Source organism: Lissotriton helveticus, chromosome 11 (assembly GCF_964261635.1).
Source record: "Lissotriton helveticus chromosome 11, aLisHel1.1, whole genome shotgun sequence".
NCBI classification, from domain to species: Eukaryota; Metazoa; Chordata; class Amphibia; order Caudata; family Salamandridae; genus Lissotriton; species Lissotriton helveticus.
In genome coordinates this window covers 969,841,407-969,859,567 of record NC_136072.1, presented here as the reverse complement: position 1 = coordinate 969,859,567, position 18,161 = coordinate 969,841,407, and the positions used below count along the sequence as shown (strand labels likewise).

The 18,161-nt window shown below is 44.6% G+C and overlaps 1 protein-coding gene across 3 annotated transcripts in view; it reads right to left on the bottom strand.

Annotated features, from left to right (window-relative positions):
- Nucleotides 1–5,119: 5,119 nt before the first annotated feature.
- Nucleotides 5,120–18,161, bottom strand: part of TPST2 (tyrosylprotein sulfotransferase 2) — a 423,271-nt gene continuing 410,229 nt past the window's right edge. For all 3 annotated transcript variants that reach the window (XM_078667306.1, XM_078667304.1, XM_078667305.1), the window contains one exon: nt 5,120–5,623. The gene's annotated coding sequence lies outside the window, so the exon portion shown is untranslated. The remainder of the gene's footprint in view (nt 5,624–18,161) is intronic.

The following is an 18,161-nucleotide window of genomic DNA, read 5'->3' as shown; positions in this document are numbered from 1 at the left end:
CTGTGTCTCCTAGTAATTGGGCTACTAGCACATCATTGTAGTGTGGTGTAGGGGGAACAATTAGTTTATTTTCCCTCAATTCTAAATTAAAAATCAAATCACAATATAATTCATACCAGCAGACCACCTTCAATTATTTCCACAGTGCCAGCCATAGACAATATTTGGCACTTGGCAGTAATACCTCCTAATTTTGCATCCTACGGCGTCAGCATTTTTTAATATTTCACAGTGCCACATCAGCACCTGGCAGCTCACCCTCACTGGTGCACACATCATAAAACAGCCTTCTGGCACATTCATCATTTGGGACCTACTTGACCCGGAGATTATTTTCTACAAAATACATTTAGCAAATATTCAACACCCTAATTATTTGGTACCCTCGAGTGCCCTTTCGTCATTTTGTACCCATTTGTATTTGCAGTCCTGCCTCTATTTTAGCCACCTCCTGCCTATTTTTACTCAAGAGTGCCCCTTCACAATGTCACCCGACAAATACCCCACTGTCCTTAATCACAAACCCCTCTCATTCTCTGGCAACTCATACTGCTCAATAATCATTTCATGCCCCGGTGGCGTCACCCTTACTTAGGGGCATGGATAACCACTCATGAAGAACCGAAGCAATCAATGCCTCTCATAACTTTGTAATGAACACTACTGTCAATTCTTTACTTCATCTGGTTCACTCAGTGCCATCTCTCATTGTTAGACACCCACAGTGCTGACTGGTCACTAGGTAATCCAAAACGATCCAAAAATCCAGTAACCCACAGTACCATCACATTTTTTGCTGGCTGTGCCCATTATCAACAAATCAGTGAAACCCTTAATTATACAATCCTCCGCAGAAATCCCTAGACATGCTTCCCTTCTCCTAAACAGTGTTTCTCCAAAATTGTTCGTCAGAGCCCCTCACCATAGGACACCCTCCTCTTAATGTGATATTCCATCAGTGGCTATCATCTTTCGGACTCATACAGTGCAGCCTCGGCATCTGGTACCGCCACAGTAGCATGCTCGCCATCCCTTTGTACATCACGCTGCCCGCTTCTCATTTGACATTTTTACACTGCTGTCTCTTTTGTGGTGCCGGCACTTCCACCCCACACAATCATTTCATAAACCCTCCCCTTCAATGCCACTGCATCAATTGTCACCTGATTTTTCCCTCAAAGCAGGATAAGCGACGGAACTCATTATCCCCTGTGGCCCACAGTGGTACTTGTCATCTGGTGCACACTTGGTCACTTATTCATCAGTACCCCAAAAAGCTCAGCCAAGTTTCCCAGGTCCAGGTTTTTTCTTTGCATATTGGGACTTGTCTTGTTTATTCCATGATAAAATAGGACTACAAATCCCATCATTGAAAGGAAAACAAGCTGGATTGAAGCAGCACATCACTTATGGAGCTGGGGAAACTTGACAGCTATGCCCAAATAGTTCCAACACTATAAGCCACCACATATAACTCATTAGGTGTTGATGACATCTTAAAGTACCCCTCCTGAAGTGTGTCACGCAAGCAGAAGCTGCTAGAGTGGGCTATGCCGTCTGACCTACCGCTGCCCTTCTTGGGCCCCTTCATGAGTAGTTCATCAGCCTTTTCTGCCGGCTGCTTGGACAAGGACAGCAGCTCCTTCTCGTTGTACTTCATGCTGGCCGCAGAGCTGTGCTACTGCCCCATGGCGCTGGCGGAGGGGCGAGAACGCTGCTATCCCTGCTCCACCGTCTACATACTGCAACCAACACACACCCTTTCCGACCCGCAGTGTGACGGGGCGACGCTCAATAAAGTTATTGAAAGAAAAAAAGAACCCGGAAGAAGCTTCACTCAAATAGGGAACTGCCAACAAGGGATGTGGACCTCTCGGCATCCGTACTACCACCCTCCGGAGGCGGCCATCTTGGATTGGGAAGGTCTGGCCAAAGTTCGTAGATCAGCATCGGAGTAATTATCTTGAAGCAGAAGCTTGGCGAGAAGGGTTACCGTAACCATGGCAGATGTTATATACACACATTGAAATGTGTATTTACCTGTACTATATACGGACCGGGCAATAGTGGCTGCCGTCATGGAAGAGGAGCTTCTTCGAAGCTAGGATTAGGTCACAAAGACGGCCATCTTAAAAAGGTACTATATCCCTAGCGAGTAATTTTTGATAGTTTTATTTAAGACACTTTACAAGAAACTGACGGCAATAATATCAACCTTATTTTCAATAAAGTAACAGCAGGTTGGCATTTATCAAGAAACTTAGGCAGACACTACTGAGAGACGCAGAAGTGCCGGCAATGCCGGACCAGATTCGGGGGCGTTCCCGGCTTTCGGCTGACGTCGCGTGACGTCGGCAAAAGCCAAAGAATCTCGGGAACGCCCCCAAATCTGGTCCGGCATTGACGGACAGGCCCCTCGTCCAATGGCTAGGCTCCATTTATGGAGCCAGCCAATGAATGACGAGGGCCGACCCAAAGCCACACTACAGTTCTCATTAGATTTCTCCTGCGCAAAAGCTGCTTGCGCAGCTTTTTGCAGTCGAAACCTAAAAAGCGGGGAGCTCATTAACAGCTAAACACAGGCATCATTGAATATGGCTTGTCAGCACGCGACGGAACACTTTTAATGGCACAGAAGTGCTTCGGTAAGCTTCTGTCTCAAGAGTTCCAATGGGTTAATGCATCTTTTGCCAGGCTGTGAGATGAATGCAAAAATGTATCTCCATCCATAAATACATTTCTGACCCAGCAAGACAAGGTAAAGCAGCCCATACCAGCTGCTGAATACATGTTTTAGCAAGAGAGAAATTCCAGCAGATTTACAAGAAACGCTTTACACAGCAGCAAACAGCACTATGCCGATTGGTGTCGGTGTGAGTGAATGAAGAAACAGAAAATCGGACGGCTGCGGTGATTCTGCGGATGAAAAATGACAGTCCCTGCATGGACAATGTAGTTTCTTTTATCATACAGGCCTGCACATGGTGCCGCCGTGTGTCACAAGATCTCTTGTCTCTGTTCACACGGACACTGGTGAAAAGCTGAGATCACAGAGTGAAAGAGGTGGAAACCCAGCGCCCTCTACGCAGCTCTGCCCTTCGGAGCAATGATGCCAATGGCCGCAGATTCGCACCCCCACCCATCGAACATACATGGGGTACACGGCTCTGGGCCCCTGGCCCTTCTACCCCAACCCTGCCTCACGCCTCCCCATCCCGTGTAGTAGCCCCTCACCCCCGGTGGAGATGATACTATGCGTATGAGGGGACTTTTTTTTAATCGTGGCTGGAACGGAAAGGGCATGGGGCAGCTGCACTGAGATGTAACTGGTGCTCACGTAAAGCGCTCTTATTCCTCAGAAACGGGTTCGCGCTACATACAAATAAAAATGTGATAAATAAGTGCGCGAGGAGAGCGCACGCGACGCGAGTAGTTACTCAGTAGTAGTGTAACTTTCTAAAAGCCCTCACCCCTACTACTGGCATGGCATTCGCTAAGCACTGTCTGCTTGGCGCGAAGCGCAGGGGCAGGAAGCGCTCTAGAAACACTCGACTCGTACCATGCCATTGTTTTTTAAGACAAAGGTTTGTTTTAAAAAACACGATATTCTCAGCTGAAGCATTGTGCATAATTATCGGCCGGCGTGCTCACGGGAGGGGGAGGAGGGGGCCATAGGAAATTAAAAGTTAACCCTCCCTTACTGCCGGTTACTGAGCTGCCTCTTTCCTGGCTGGCTGGATCGGGTCAGGGTGATGTTGGGGAAGTCGCTTGCCGCCTTCACGATTCCAACGGCACTGGGGAGGAGTCGACTGGCATGGCCGGTGGGTGGCACTGGCAACTCCTCTCAGCCAATCATGGTGCTGCCAGCAGCGCAAGGATTGGCTAAGGGCACGGTTACTACTCGCCCGCCTGCCCATTAGGAGACCGAGGTTTGAGCCTTTGCTCAACCCTCGCTCTCTTAATGGGCATGCGCCAGCAGAGCAGACACTAGTGCGCATGAGTGGGCAGGGTGCCCTCCGTCCCCACTCATGCGCACTTATGCTGCTGCCTGTTGCTCCTGGTTTGACCATCATGTCAGTCAACATGACGCCGGACTGGTGGGCGGTCCGACGTCATGCTGACGGACATGATTGTCAGTTCGTTCTCCCTTGGGCCGCGACGCCAGCGCTGTGGTGCGGGCGGGGGGGCTACCGCCCCAATGGACGCACCGTGCCTGGCCAATATCCCAGTGCACCAATCTACAACTATTACTCATGGTACCATTTTGTCCTTTCTTGCAAGGCGGTTTCCTGAAAGAGAATTGCAAAGTCCAAAATATGCAGCATCATGAGCCTTCAAATCCTACACCTTTTGTGTGTTGATGTTTTGCATACAAGCTAATTTCTACAACATACATGATTTCGCTTCTTCCGCAGGTATAGGGGACCACAACTCGAGCTCCCTAAACTTAACCAAATATATAGTTATCATTAACTTCATGGGTATAACCAAGCTCTTTGATATACAGAGGCAGGTGGCATCTTGTAGATCATGGGTAATAATCCCCAATGCCTCTTCGCTTCAATTCATGAGGAGTAGTTTTATTTTAGCATTCATTTTGCTTTGCCTACCAAGTTTTAGACAAGCGAAACATGATGTCACAACTGTAATGGTGCCCCAAAATTGAACTACTAGAGGGAAGAGTGTGGATGTGGCCCACTGGGGTACAGATGCAAAAGTGTGCAGTGACCATTCGTCTCCATGTATGTGAGAACCTGCTAAGCGTCTCATTGATTAATAACAAATCTGTACTCATCCTGAAAGAATGCTCAAACAATTTGGGAGGCTTTCGTGCTGTAAGGAATGAGGGGACTCATTAGAAACAAGCTACTAGAACATTATTGGTATTTTAACTACTGGGAAAAAATGAATCAGTGACGTTTACGCAATAACGGTTCTCAGGAAAAAAATTCAATTCTTCTAAAAAAATAAACTAAAATAAAAAAAACACAAATAAGAGAAAACATGTTTTTAAGCTACTTCAGAGGTTTGAAGATAACCACACTTGACATTTTATATTCAAAATTAGATTATTGTAGTAATATGTTTGTGATTTCAGACAGAAAAAAAATGGATAATGTTGTAGTAAAACAATACTTTAATCAGAGTGTAAGAGACGGAGAAATTACACTGCTTGGCATTTTCAATTTTTGTAAATCAAAAGGGTGGGTACGAAGAACGGTAGATCACTTATCATGAATGTTAGCAAAGCTGCCAAAATGTACTCTTTTTGCAAATTAGAAAATAGCATATGACATTTTTAAATATATATAGATATTTATAAAAACATTCTGAGAACTGGATATAAAATTTATTTTCAATGCAGATCTAATTGAAGCACTAAAAATCAATTCACAGACATTTCGCATCTTTATGCCCACAATAATTAGAAACAAACAAAACAAATGACAATGTACTGTATGAAGAGCTCTAACGTTTGAGTTCTGCAGACAAATGCAAATACATTCTTCGTAGAGCAGTCACAGTTTGGCAATATTTTGCAAGCAATATGCTTGGATAACTAATTTCCTCTGTCGGTTGCAAAGTCTTTCTCTCTTCATGAGGATGATCAATTTCTTGAGTTCTAAATTAAGAGAGAGGATGTTAATCACAGGCACACAACTCATATTCAAACAATCTGAAATGAAAGGGAAATCGTTTTTGTACATGTTGGCTGCTGAGAGCAGAAACTGATTCAATGGTTTAGGCTTGTTTCACATCTGAACCCAATATCAACGTATGCAGAATACTTCTACTGAAATGGCCTATAAAAATAGACATGAGGCATGGTTTGCGTGTAGAACCTTGCAAAATCACCAAATATTCTGGGAATATAACAGAGGAGGGCTAAATGTATCTGCCTGCAACTTGTAAAATAGAAATACACCGAAGTACCGAAGTTTTATTAACCTCTTAAGAGCTGTTTAGTAAATGGTAAAACGTCCAAACATAAGTAACATGAACAATTGCAAAGGCTTCTTTAGGTTAAAGTAATTCAGTGTAATGGAATTTTCCATCATAAATGACAAGTAACTTAACTTCTGGTATCAACTATCTAACTGCAGATTCCTCAGCCAACAGACTGGATCTGGAAACTTTTGAGCAGTGCCTCTGCGTGCAAGTAGGTGGCGCCATGTGGCTCCACATGAATGCCACTCCATTCCGGAAATGGCGTGCGGGGCCAATATAGGCACCACCCCCAAGCGCCAATGTCAGTTGCTTTCGAGACTGTCCACGCCCCCAGATGCAGAGCCCCAACGGCAAAATGGCTTGACCAAAGTACAGATTTTTAGACTTGGGATCCCATTAAAGGGTAGAGTCCAATCCACAAATAGGGAGAATGGGAAGCTTGGTGAGGAATCTGCAGGTAGCTAGAGTTTCTACCAGAAAGAGTTTTACCAAAGGTAAGTAACTTGGTCTTCTGATAGAGACTGCTAATAGCATATTCCTCCCCTTTTGAATAAATTCAAAAGCAGTACCTATTGCGAGGTGGGTCTGTGAATGAACTCAAAAAAATATGTTTGGCAGGAATGAGCAGGTGAAATGCCCCCCTCTGCGCACCTGGCTACCCAGACAGTAGTGCTTTGTGAGCATATGGAGTGATGACCACGTAGCTTCCCGAAAGATGTCCAGGACAGGAACTCTGTGTGCCGTTGTAGTGGTCGCTGCCTTGGCCCGGTAGAATTTGCTTGCAGCCCTTCCAGAACCTGCTTTTTTGCCAATGTGTAGGACGATCCAGTGGGAGATGGTTCTTTGGCTGCATGGCCTTTCCTTTTGTTCTCTCCGTGAACCCCACAAAGAGCAGATCATTCACCCGTTGACCACTAGTTTGATTGATGACCAAGCCAAGTGCTCTTTTTGGGGACCTCACGCAGGCCGTGAGAAGTCTGGCAATATATCAGATCTTAGCTGCAAGACTACACCCGCTTCCCATAAAAGAAATATATCCAACCTGGAAAGCACGCACAGATATCACCGAGTGTCGTTTATGCAACCATAGAAGGGAGTCCCTGGTACATATACTCCTGTTGCCCGGCTTTGCGGCAAGCCCACCAAATCTACCTTAGACCCACACTCCTCCTACTGGGCACTGGCACAGCTAAGGACGCCATTTCCCAGCTCTACACCCTGTATACAGTGATGATTATGGCCAATTTTGACAAATTCATTTACCAAGCTCGTTCACTCTTGAAAGAAAAATGACTCACGGAGAGAGTGACTCATAGGTTGACGTGCTCCATCATAAGAGAACTTCACTCTGCAAGGGCTACTTTTCCTTAGGTGCTCAACAAATTAACAATATTGATACTTTTATCTCTATTTGCTAACTACACAGTCAGAAACGGCTGGGTACATACCCTTTTATTGGTACGATTTTAAAGCTTGATTCCGTTTTTAATCTATGATATATGTTTTTAACTTAATATTGTAATGATTTTAAGTAACAACACAATAAACATATTCATTCTTTTTGGGGTCCAAGCGATGAAGACTCACTTTCACCTTAGAGGGGTGAGGTGCAAAGAACACTGGTAAGGTGATATTTTGACCTACATGGAACAACATCACAACTTTCCCCATGAGGGATGCTCATTTTCGCAGAGCCAGTTTGTCTGGGAAGAAGGTTGTGTACGGCTGATGGGCACAGAGCTCGAAGCTCACTTACATGCTGTGCTAATGTTACAGTAACAAGGACTACAGTCTTGAGGGTGGAAAGCCACAAATGACTGCTATAAAGAAGCTCAAAGGTAGTACCGATCAAATACGTTGAGGACCAATTTAAGGTCCAAATGTTGTATGACAAAAGGAGAGGGAGGAAACATATGTTGTAGGCCTTTAAAAAACGCATTACAACAGGGGGATTTAAATAATGAGGGCTGATCCAGCAACTGCAAAAAGGCCAAAAGACCCAAAAGATACCCTTTAACTTTGCCCAGAGCAAGGCCATGCCGGATGAGAGGCAAAATCAACAACAAAACGTTTGACAACTTTGCCTGGAGCAGGTTAATCTGACATGTGCTGCACCAAGCCACAAGTGTGACCCAACGCAGGCATATACTATCTTTGTTGAAGGACGCCTGGCTGACAAGATGACATCAACCACCTCCAGAGGAAGGTTGAAGGTATTCAGCTGTCGCTGCTCAATCTCCAAGCATGAAGGTGGAGATTGTGAAGGCTGATGTGCAGGACCCTGCCCCATTGCGACACCAGATCCTCCTGGAGGGACAGTCTGATCGAAGGACGAATGCTCATACCCAGGAACTCTGGATACCATAGCCTCCATGCCCAATCCAGGCCACTAAAATGACTCTGGTTCAATTGGTCCCAATCTTTTTCAGAACTCCGAACAGAAGAGGTATAGCCAGGATGGCACACCAAAGTCCCATGTCCTATGCTAGATGTAACATATCTCCAACATGCAGAACTGCTGATTTTGCACATTCTTGGCTCTGCCGAATAGATCAAGCCAGTATTCTCCCCCATTCGTGGAAGAGACCTTGTGTCACCTCAATGTGCAACTGCCACTCGAGATCCACTAGGTGTCTAAGGCTGAGATCATCTTCCCTGGCATTCAAAGACTGCCTCCAAAGAGTCAAGTCCCATCAAAAGCCATTTCCATAAGGGACGACTGGACATCATCTGAAAAGCCTGTTGACCACAACCTGGCATGACAACTAATAGCAACACTTATGCCAATGGCTCGCCTGATGGAATCCGCGGTATCCATTCCATAGCAGATTGTAAACTTGGCAGCATCACAACCATCCTGTATGACCTGGTCAGTACAGGGCAAATGTCTTCCAGTTCTCCCCCTCTTACCTTTGGAACAAAGGAAGACCGTAGTCCAGGCATTGATCATCTCCAGACTGGACTATGTCAATGTCCTGTACTTAGGCCTCCCTGAATATCTGCTAAACTGCTTACAGGTGGTTCAGAATGCAGCCACCAGAGCCGTCCTTCTACTTAAGCCCAGGACTCATATCTCTCCTCACCTTAAGGCTTTGCACTGGCTCCCTATAAAATAGAGGATCAGTTTTAAGGCTTTAGGACTATTCTTCAAGGCCTTCGGGGAATCGGGGCGGAATATCTCAGAAGGAGAGTCACGCACTATGTGCCGCTAAGAACCCGGAGGTACTCCTCTCTGAGCTTGGCATCAGTCCTCAGGATACGCTGTGTCCGATCCGGCAGATGCTCCATTCGGTTTCATGGAGCCCACACCTGGAACCTTCTCCCACTGACTCTCAGTAAAGCGGCCGATGTAGCGGTCTTCAGGAAAATGCTTAAAACCTGGCTTTTCCAGAACTAACTCCTGGTCTCCCGCTCCTAGGGGAAGAAGAGCATCTGATAGCGTCTTTTCAGCGCCAAGACACTCTTTCTGAGTAACTGCATGCTCTAAGGGCAAACTAGTGGAACAAAATACCTTCTTCCCGAAGGTCTTCACTCTGTGATTACTTCTCTGGGGGAGTAGTCAGGAATATTTTAGGATTTGTGCAACTGGTAGAAACCTACACCACCAAGTTTAAGGAGAGGGAGACAAAAAGGAGGGGTTAACTGGGGCAGGTCGTGGCGCCTCGCAATTTGGAAATTTACTGGAGGTGGGGGGGAGGGGTGGGCAGAGTAAGGTTTGACCCAGGCCTCTAAGAGTTGGTGAGTGCCTCATTGAAAGGCAGCAAGGGCTCGGTATTGGTTTGCCCAGGCAGGAGGGCTTCTGTCAGGACATTAGTTTTGACCTCTAAAGTAGAAAGCTGGACGTTGAGCACTTCGGCCGCCCTCCGCATGACTACTGCAAAGGAGGCCAGAATCTGAGGAGGTGTAAAGCTCTCTGCATCCTCGAATGTCATCATACAAGTTTCCTTCATGGTACGGTTGGCCAGTCTCATCACCTGCATCACAGTCATTTTCAGAGTCTGTCACAAACAAGGAATGTAGTGCATGAGACCAGCCTGGCAGAGGTGGGACGCAAAGTGGGTCAGATGGAGACTGCGTTGGAATGTAATCTTACGTCAGCCAGCTGGATGGTAGACCTTGCTCACAATGGCTTACCAACTGCATTTTTCAAGGACTGCCTATTTTACGCAAAGTTATTCAGACACTATTGTCTAGGAAAGCCTTGTACACTGTCCAAATGCCCTCCACATCCACTTTATAAAGGAAGGCATCTCACAAAGCCCAGCAACTGCAGAATTATTGAATCTATGGACGCTGAGCCCATATTTTTTGCTAGGCTCCACTTAACTGAATTACAAGTATTGGCTGAGGATATCTATTATCAACTGATGTCCAACCTGCATGTGGGTCAAAAGACAACATTATGGTCAACATGATACTAATCATTCATTACTTTCCAAGAAAGTGCATTCCCATGTATGCCTTTTATATCAATGATCAAGCTTCTTTTTGTGCATGAAACTTGAAAACTGTGACTGTCTCTTCTGTCACACTCAGACTCATTCAAACATTGTTTGAGGACACCTGTGTAAAAGTAAAGTGAGGCACCGGGGCAACAGTATCCAGAAGAGTTAGCTTTTAGGAATTTCAAGGCCGGGCAGATCTTGTATTCCTCTGGGCATTTACCCAGTGGACTGAAGCCTGTGGAGGCCAGTTTATAAAGTCCAGGGCCACTCCTGGTGCCTCAGTCACTTTCCCAAGCTTCCTGAGGTTCACTGAAGCTGGCACGGGAAGAATTCAAGCGCAAGAGAAAGAAAGGGAGGGGAAAGTTAAAGAGAAAGTGCTCAGAGAAGGAGAAGGAGAAGAGAGTAGAAGAGAATGCATGGATGGAAAGAGAGATTGCACGAGGAGTCGAGGGGAGCGGGCTGCTTTTGGTTTCCCTGTCTGGCCCTGAAGAATGTATATCCACAAAATAGAGGTAATAAACAGATGTCTGTTTTGCAGTATACGAATGACCTGGTGCGGTGTGCACTGACCATGGTTGGTTTACACAGAGATTTGGATATTAATGCAAGAGAATCCAAAGAAATGGTTTATGAGTTGTCAAGGACCCCTGTCTACAGCACACAATAAGGTTGGAAGGATCAGTATTTACAATTATTGAGCGGTCTGTATGCAGGAGTATTGCACCTCTAGAGCCCATCTATTAATAGGGTAACACAAGGCATCACATTTGATATTTGCTCTGAGAAGTCTATATAATAAATAAAAGTCTTATTTTACAGAGTATATTAAGAGTCATTGGAGCAAAGTTCATTCCTTAAGTAATTTATTCCTACATGCTTTTTCTGGAAGATTTATAGACCAGCTTAAGCAGTAAACCAAGAACACCTAAGATTGCAATTCTGCTTTTTGTGCTTCCGGAGGCAATTACGCAAAATATGTTTTCAAACTCATTACATCACAACTCCTTACAAGGATTGATGAGGACTTACATAATGGCAATTGCACAGTTCATTCTAACCCAGGGGCTGTCTATGTGAAGGGCTCCCTTAAAGATCTCAAATTAAGTGAAGATTGGGGTTCTGAATGTAATAAAATGTTTTAAAAACAGGTCAAGAATAACTTAGATGCCTTTCATATACTAATGGTCTGACGAGAGTTAACCAGACAATGTTTTTTCAATCCTGAAAAGAGTCATATTTGCACACGAAACCACAAACATACATATATATCCACCTTACCCAGTACAAAAAGTTTACATTTATTCAGCTGCGATTTTAGTTCTGTCCACTTTATGTCTTCCACTGTAGCTAGGCAATCTTTCAATTACATTCTGGGAATTGCAGCCTATGAGGCATGCTGATGACAGACTCTTACACACATTATTTGCAATTGTTCTTTAGCTTCAAACTAATTATTTCTTTCAAAAACTTTGTTTTTAATTGGCAGAGTACGTTTTAAAAAGGAAGCCTTGAAACAATGTTCAAATAGTCAAAAAGAACCACCGATATCAAGATTAAAAAAACAAAGGTTTTAAGAGCTTTGAATGAGCCATTATATGCTTCTATTTGAATTTGAATTTACAGGGATTTGTATAGCGCACATATACCATGCGGTTTCTTGGTGCTTGGAGGATGCTGAACCCGTAGCAGAGGAGGCGGAGTTACTGAGGTGGAAAGACGTGAGAAAATAAAAAGGTCTTAAGAACCCTACGGAATTCGAGATAAGAGAAGATAGATCTAATGTGAAGGGAATTCCAAAAGGTAGGGGCGAGGACAGTGAATTTCAAGCCCCCAGACTTCTTTTTCTTGAATTGGGGAACAGAAAGAAAAAATTAGGTGGAGGAGCGAAGTTCTCTATTGGGGTGATAGGGACTAATGGCGGCGGAGATGAAATCAGGAGCAGTTCTCGCCAAGGCCTGGAATGTAGTACAACCCAATTTAAAGAGAGCCCGCTCCCTGATGGGCAGCCAGTGTAAAGATTGGAGTAAAGGGGTGATGTGATGGAATCTGGGCAGGCCATAAATCAGGCGAGCAGCCTGGTTTTGGACTAACTGAAGGCGACGAAAGGCATATGCAGGAGCGCCGTTGTATACGATGTTCCCGTAGTCCAGCCGGGACAGGACCATCGCCATCAAAATTAATTTAAGGGCAGGGACAGAGAAGAACCGAGAAATTTTCCGTATAGTGCGGAGAGCAAGGAAGCTAGAGGAAACAACAGAGCTGATCTGAGAATGGGGAGTGAGGTGTTTATTAAGTGAAATCCCCAGGGTTTTTACAGAGAAAGAAGGCGTGGGGGGGGGGGTGCCCAGGGAGGGGGGCCAAAAGTTAGGGGACCAGGGACTGGGAGTGCAACCAGTGACAACAAGTTCTGTCTTGTCCGGGTTTAATTTCAAGTGGTTGCTGTTCATCCAATCACTGATGAACAGCATGACAGACTGAAAATTAAGTATACTGGTAGGGGAGTGTGACAGATGGAAGATGAGTTGGAGGTCGTCGGCATAATTATACACGGTGACCTCCATGTGCTGAAGTGCAAAAATAAGTGGAAAAGTGTAAAGATTGAATAGTAAAGGAGAGAGAGAGGAACCCTGGGGGACACCGCACCGAACCAAGTGAGGGGGGGCAGTAAAATCAGCAAGATGGACGGCCTGAGAACGATCCATGAGAAAGGAGCTGATCCAGGTCAGAGCAGGGCCCTCGATGCCCGCCGCCTTGACACGGGTGAGAAGAGTGGAATGATCAACCGTGTCAAAGGCGGCGGAAAGATCTAAGAGCGCGAGGGCCTGAGGAGTGTTGGTGTCTAGCCCCTCTCTAAGTTCGTCCATCACAGAAATGACCACCTTCTCGGTAGAGTGCCGGGTGCGGAAGCCGGCCTGCCGAGAAGCAAATTTCTATTGAAATTAAATATATTTCAATGTCGCACTTTATTGAAACCACTGCTTCTAAAATCTGGCATAGGTACTTGTGCAGATGCCATGAAACTCTTAATTTGGAGACTCCAATGGAAATGGCTAGATTAGCAAAATTTGCACATCAGGTAAAAGAACTTAAGTAAAGACTCGGTCACTGACTAGCTTCAAACTAGCGTCTAAACCTGTTACTTGTTGTTCATGGTCTAGGGTCGTGGCTATTAGAGTTGTTTAACGCAAAAATTATGTTTTAGCCATGATTAATAGATTTTTTTAATCGAAATGATCATGTTTTATCTAAGATTGAAGAAAGTGTGTGCCCAGTTTCTTTTGTAACAATTTTACTTACCTGATACAATAAATAAATTCATTCATTCAAACTGAACTAGATTTCAACTTTTATAGGCTACTTTATGTTTTATTTATATGAGGAGTTGAAATTAGAGTTTGTAAATTATCAGGATTCAGTGTATTAAAAATCATGAAACAGTCCTGAATGTATTGTGGAGCATGACGGATGTTAGTAACTGCATTTTACTTTCTGTATCAATAGGAGGCATTTTGTATGTATGTTTTGGTATTTATAAAGTTTAAGCTTAGCTGGCTAACAACACTGGGAAGCTGTAGTGAGGGCAAGTCCCAGATGGAAGGGGGGGGGGGGGGCACATTTAGCAGAGGTAGAGTTAATAAAACAAGTGATAAGTCAGCCCGGGGTGTTAATTTAAGAGGTGAGTTTTCAGTTTCTTCAAAGTCTTGTTGAGCCAGGCTGCTGTTTGATGGATGCCTTTCAGGGCAGCGGAGTGGTCTCTGGGATTTAATTAGGTTACTTATCCTGTAAGCATCTGTTTGTGGCATGTAGTGCTGTGAATTACACATGCTCTGCATACTCCTGCCTCCTATGTAATGTTGGACCAGGTTGTCCAGCATCGGACAACCTGTTTTTCTTTGAAGAAGTTGTTAGACTCAAGAGGTGTAGTGACTCCTACTATCACTGGTAATATGCATGGACATCAGCTCCATTGTTAAGATTGTTTTCCTGACCAGTGAGTGAGGCTAGACATGGAGCACAGAAGGTAACGAAGACGAGCATGTAAGTAAATAAAAAAACCAAAAGAAAAGTATCTTCAACAACTAAAATGCTTCTGAGGAGGGTACAGCATGTGAATCTACAGCCAACATGCCACATGCTTACAGGGTATGTAACATTCTCTGCTCTTGATTTGTGTAGCCTGTAGACACACATTCTCTGCATAGACTGTAAAGCTTTTCTCTCCTAAGCAGTAGTTATCCAGAGGATGTTGCAGAAGACGGTCACAATGTGTATGTAGTACAGCCTGCCCAACTTGAGCTTGTTGCCGTGCTAGAACATCCACACAGTAGTGCCTGGTAAACTTGTTAGGGGCTGGACAAAGTAGCTTCCTTAAAGATGTTAGCTATAGGGATGTTACCCAGAAAGGCTACGGAGGCTGCCTTCTTGCGTGTAGAATGCGGCATAGATGGAGCATTGAGATGTCTTTTAGCTTTGGCATAGCAGGTTTGAAAGCACCCGACTAGCCACCGAGCTCCCCTGCTGTTGAAATGGCACTGCCTTTGTATGGTTTAGTATAGAGGACAAACAGTTGTTGTGTCTTACTAAATTATTTTGTCCTATTGATGTAGGAGCTGAGAGCCCCTTAAAAGTCTAGAGTGTGGAGGGCTCTCGATGCAACACAGTCCAGGTGTGTAAAAAACACTGGGAGCTCAACTGTCTGGGTTAGGTGGAAAGGAGAGGCCACCTTGGGCTGGGTTAGTTTCGAGGATTACTTTGTTATGGTGAACCAGGAAAAAAGTTATTCTAAAGGGAGAACTTGGGGCCTACCTACACTCCTGAGGGAAATGTCTACACTAGAAACACAACTTTTCAAGATAGAATTGGAGAGGGCAAAGAGTGAAGAGGCTCAGAAGGGGAACTCATGAATTTGGTTAGGACTACATTGAGATTCCAAAAGTGGTGGGTTGGGGGTGGGGGGCAGGGGAAGGTTGGTGGTGGGAGCAGGGAGTAACCCTTTTAAATCCATCTATAAAGGCATTAATGACGGCAACTCTGAATAGTGAATAGTGGTACCTGTTCTGTAGGTAAGCTGCAATGACAGGTACTTTTAAATGAATAGACGTGTAAGCTAGACTTGAACATTGTAAATGAAAGAGGTAGCAAACAATGCTTTCTACTGTTGGATTTAGTACATCAATCTGTTTGAGTAGGCAGTAATGAACAAACCTCTTCCACTTTGCCGCATAGCAGGCTCATGGAGGGGCACAGTGAGCCTCTTTGAGGATGGACATACATTTAGAAGGTAAATTGAGGTAACGAAACTGTAGGACCTCAGGACCCAAGTAGAAAGTTTGAGCCACTTGGGGTTCGGTGCTTTACTGTGCCCTGGTGTTCACTGAGAAGTTCTGGCTGGTTGGGTAGTCTCTCATGAGGGACCACAGACAGCTTGAGGATTGTCATAAACCATGGCTGTCTGGCCCACAAGGGAGCCACAAGGATGAGGGTGAGGAAATGTGCTGTAGCATCTGAATCACATACGGAAGTAGGGGGAAAGGAAAAAAAGTGTAGGCAAATATCCATGACCAATTCATCCATAGTGCTATAGTCATAAATTTCTTTATTCTGCATACAAAAAAGTATAACCCTAAAACGATATAATACGGATCAAAACAAGTAAACACAGTACAAACAAAGCTATATATCTGAGAAAATAAAAACGAATTCATTTCCTAAGCCTCAAAAATGTACACCTAACGTATCTGCATATTATTATATTTGATTCAGACGAGTTTCAAGGTCAAAATACAAAGCAAAGTAACACGATTAGAACAAGGCCTATACAATGATACAGCAGACAAAAATAAAACATAAATCACTATCATTGCAAAGAACATGCTTTATACAAGTATATACATAGTAGACAGAGTGTCAACTGTACGAATGTATGATTCAGGCAGATACACCAGATATATAACAATATTATTTCCCCACTATTTGCTTTAGACGAACAGCAGAGGAATTATATTTATAGACCATCAGACATATATATTCTGTTTGAAGGCGCTGCAAATAAAATAAAGCTTACAGTGCCTAATATTCAAATTCTTTAAAAGTGGGATTAAAAAGTGTTTCCTCTGGATAATATATAACTTGCAAAAAATAAAACACGTAGCAGAGACTGACTTGTTGAGTCCCACGGTCAAAGCTTTAGAAGGGAGTCATGATAAAAGGCGCTTGGTTAGGAAGCCAAATTATGCGCCATGTCAAACCTGAATCTAATCAGGTAAAAGCTTTGTGTATGGGAAAATGCAAATGTGAGATAAGGTTCCATGATATTAGTAGTAACGAGGGGGAGATATCTAGCTACCCTATTTTTTCCCCTCTCTTTTCCATGTTTTTGTTGTCCCTTGATAGTGAAAAACACATGTTTTAGTTGTTGTTTATAGATAGATATTAACAGAGGGTTATAGTATCAGTCTTCTCTCACCAATAGGGCAACGTGTTTCTTCACGTATCTCAACCAAATAAATGTAGATGCTTTATCTGAAGACTTACGATTGTTAATTATGGTCTGGTTAAGTAAAGTCTTCTGCTTAATCGAAACTGCGCTCCAGATCATCAGGGGAGCTAATTTAACATAGTCCTCTGGTGGCATTAGTCCCAATTCCGTGTGACAGAGGGAGACAGACAAGTTTCCTTAAAAAGATGTTTTCAGCAACTTGCAGGTTAGTAATGTCACAAAGTCATCCATAGTGCACTGCCCATGAACTGTGGGTGCTGAAACCTACAGGCGAAGCTTGGACATTAGGCCGTTGTGAACAGATCTATGTCAGGGAACCCCCAATACTGGAAGTACAAGAGTAGGAATTGTGGGTGGAGTTCCCACTCGTAGACTTTTTGCCACATCCCGAGGTCTGCAAAACTGTTGTCCACTCCTGGAAGGTACTCCGCTGACAGATTTACTAAGTGGTGAATTGCCCAACGCCAAATGCTATGCGCTAACACAGAGAGCTGGGGACAGTGTGTGCCTCCTCGTTACTGAAGGTAGTACATGGCAGTCATGTTGTCTGTTCTGACCAGGACTACCTTGTGATGCACTTGGGAGAATAAAGCCTTGAGAGCTAATGTGACTGCTAATAACTCTAGGAAAATGATGTCGAAGCCCTGTTGAAGGGATGTCCACATCCCCTGAAGGTCATATCCTGTAGATGTGGCCACCTGCCTGTGAGAAAGGCGTCCATAGTAATGGTCACTTGGGGAACCGGGTCTAGAAAGGGTCTGCCTGGCAACAAACAGGTTGTTGCTGTTCGACCGCCGCTGAGAGTAATGTGTGCTGGCCCAACTCAACAGCACATCTTCCCAGAGACCCCCTTGCTTGTGACCACTGTGCTGCAAGGCACTCTTGAAGGGGATGCGTATGTGAGCGAGCGTGGCAAATGATGGCGTTGCAGGGAGCCATCATGCAGAGGAAGCAAATTATTATCCTCATAGTTAGGTGGCAATTTAGCTGAAAAAGAAGCAGCAGAAGCTGGAAGGCTTGAACCTGTGTAGGGCTAGGATACGCTTTCCTGATGACGAAATTGAGAACTGAACATGTGGAGAAGTGTGGCTCACCGGTTAGAAGCGGCAGACCCTGAAGCAGAGGTCGGCCCGGGACCAGGGTTCAATTCCTGACGCGGCAGGGTCTTGGGTCAATGTCCGCGGACTCGATAATTCTCGCTTAGGTGCCTACGCTAACCATGGGTCCCACTCTGCAACTCTGGGCAATAGCTTGCTTAATCTCCACAA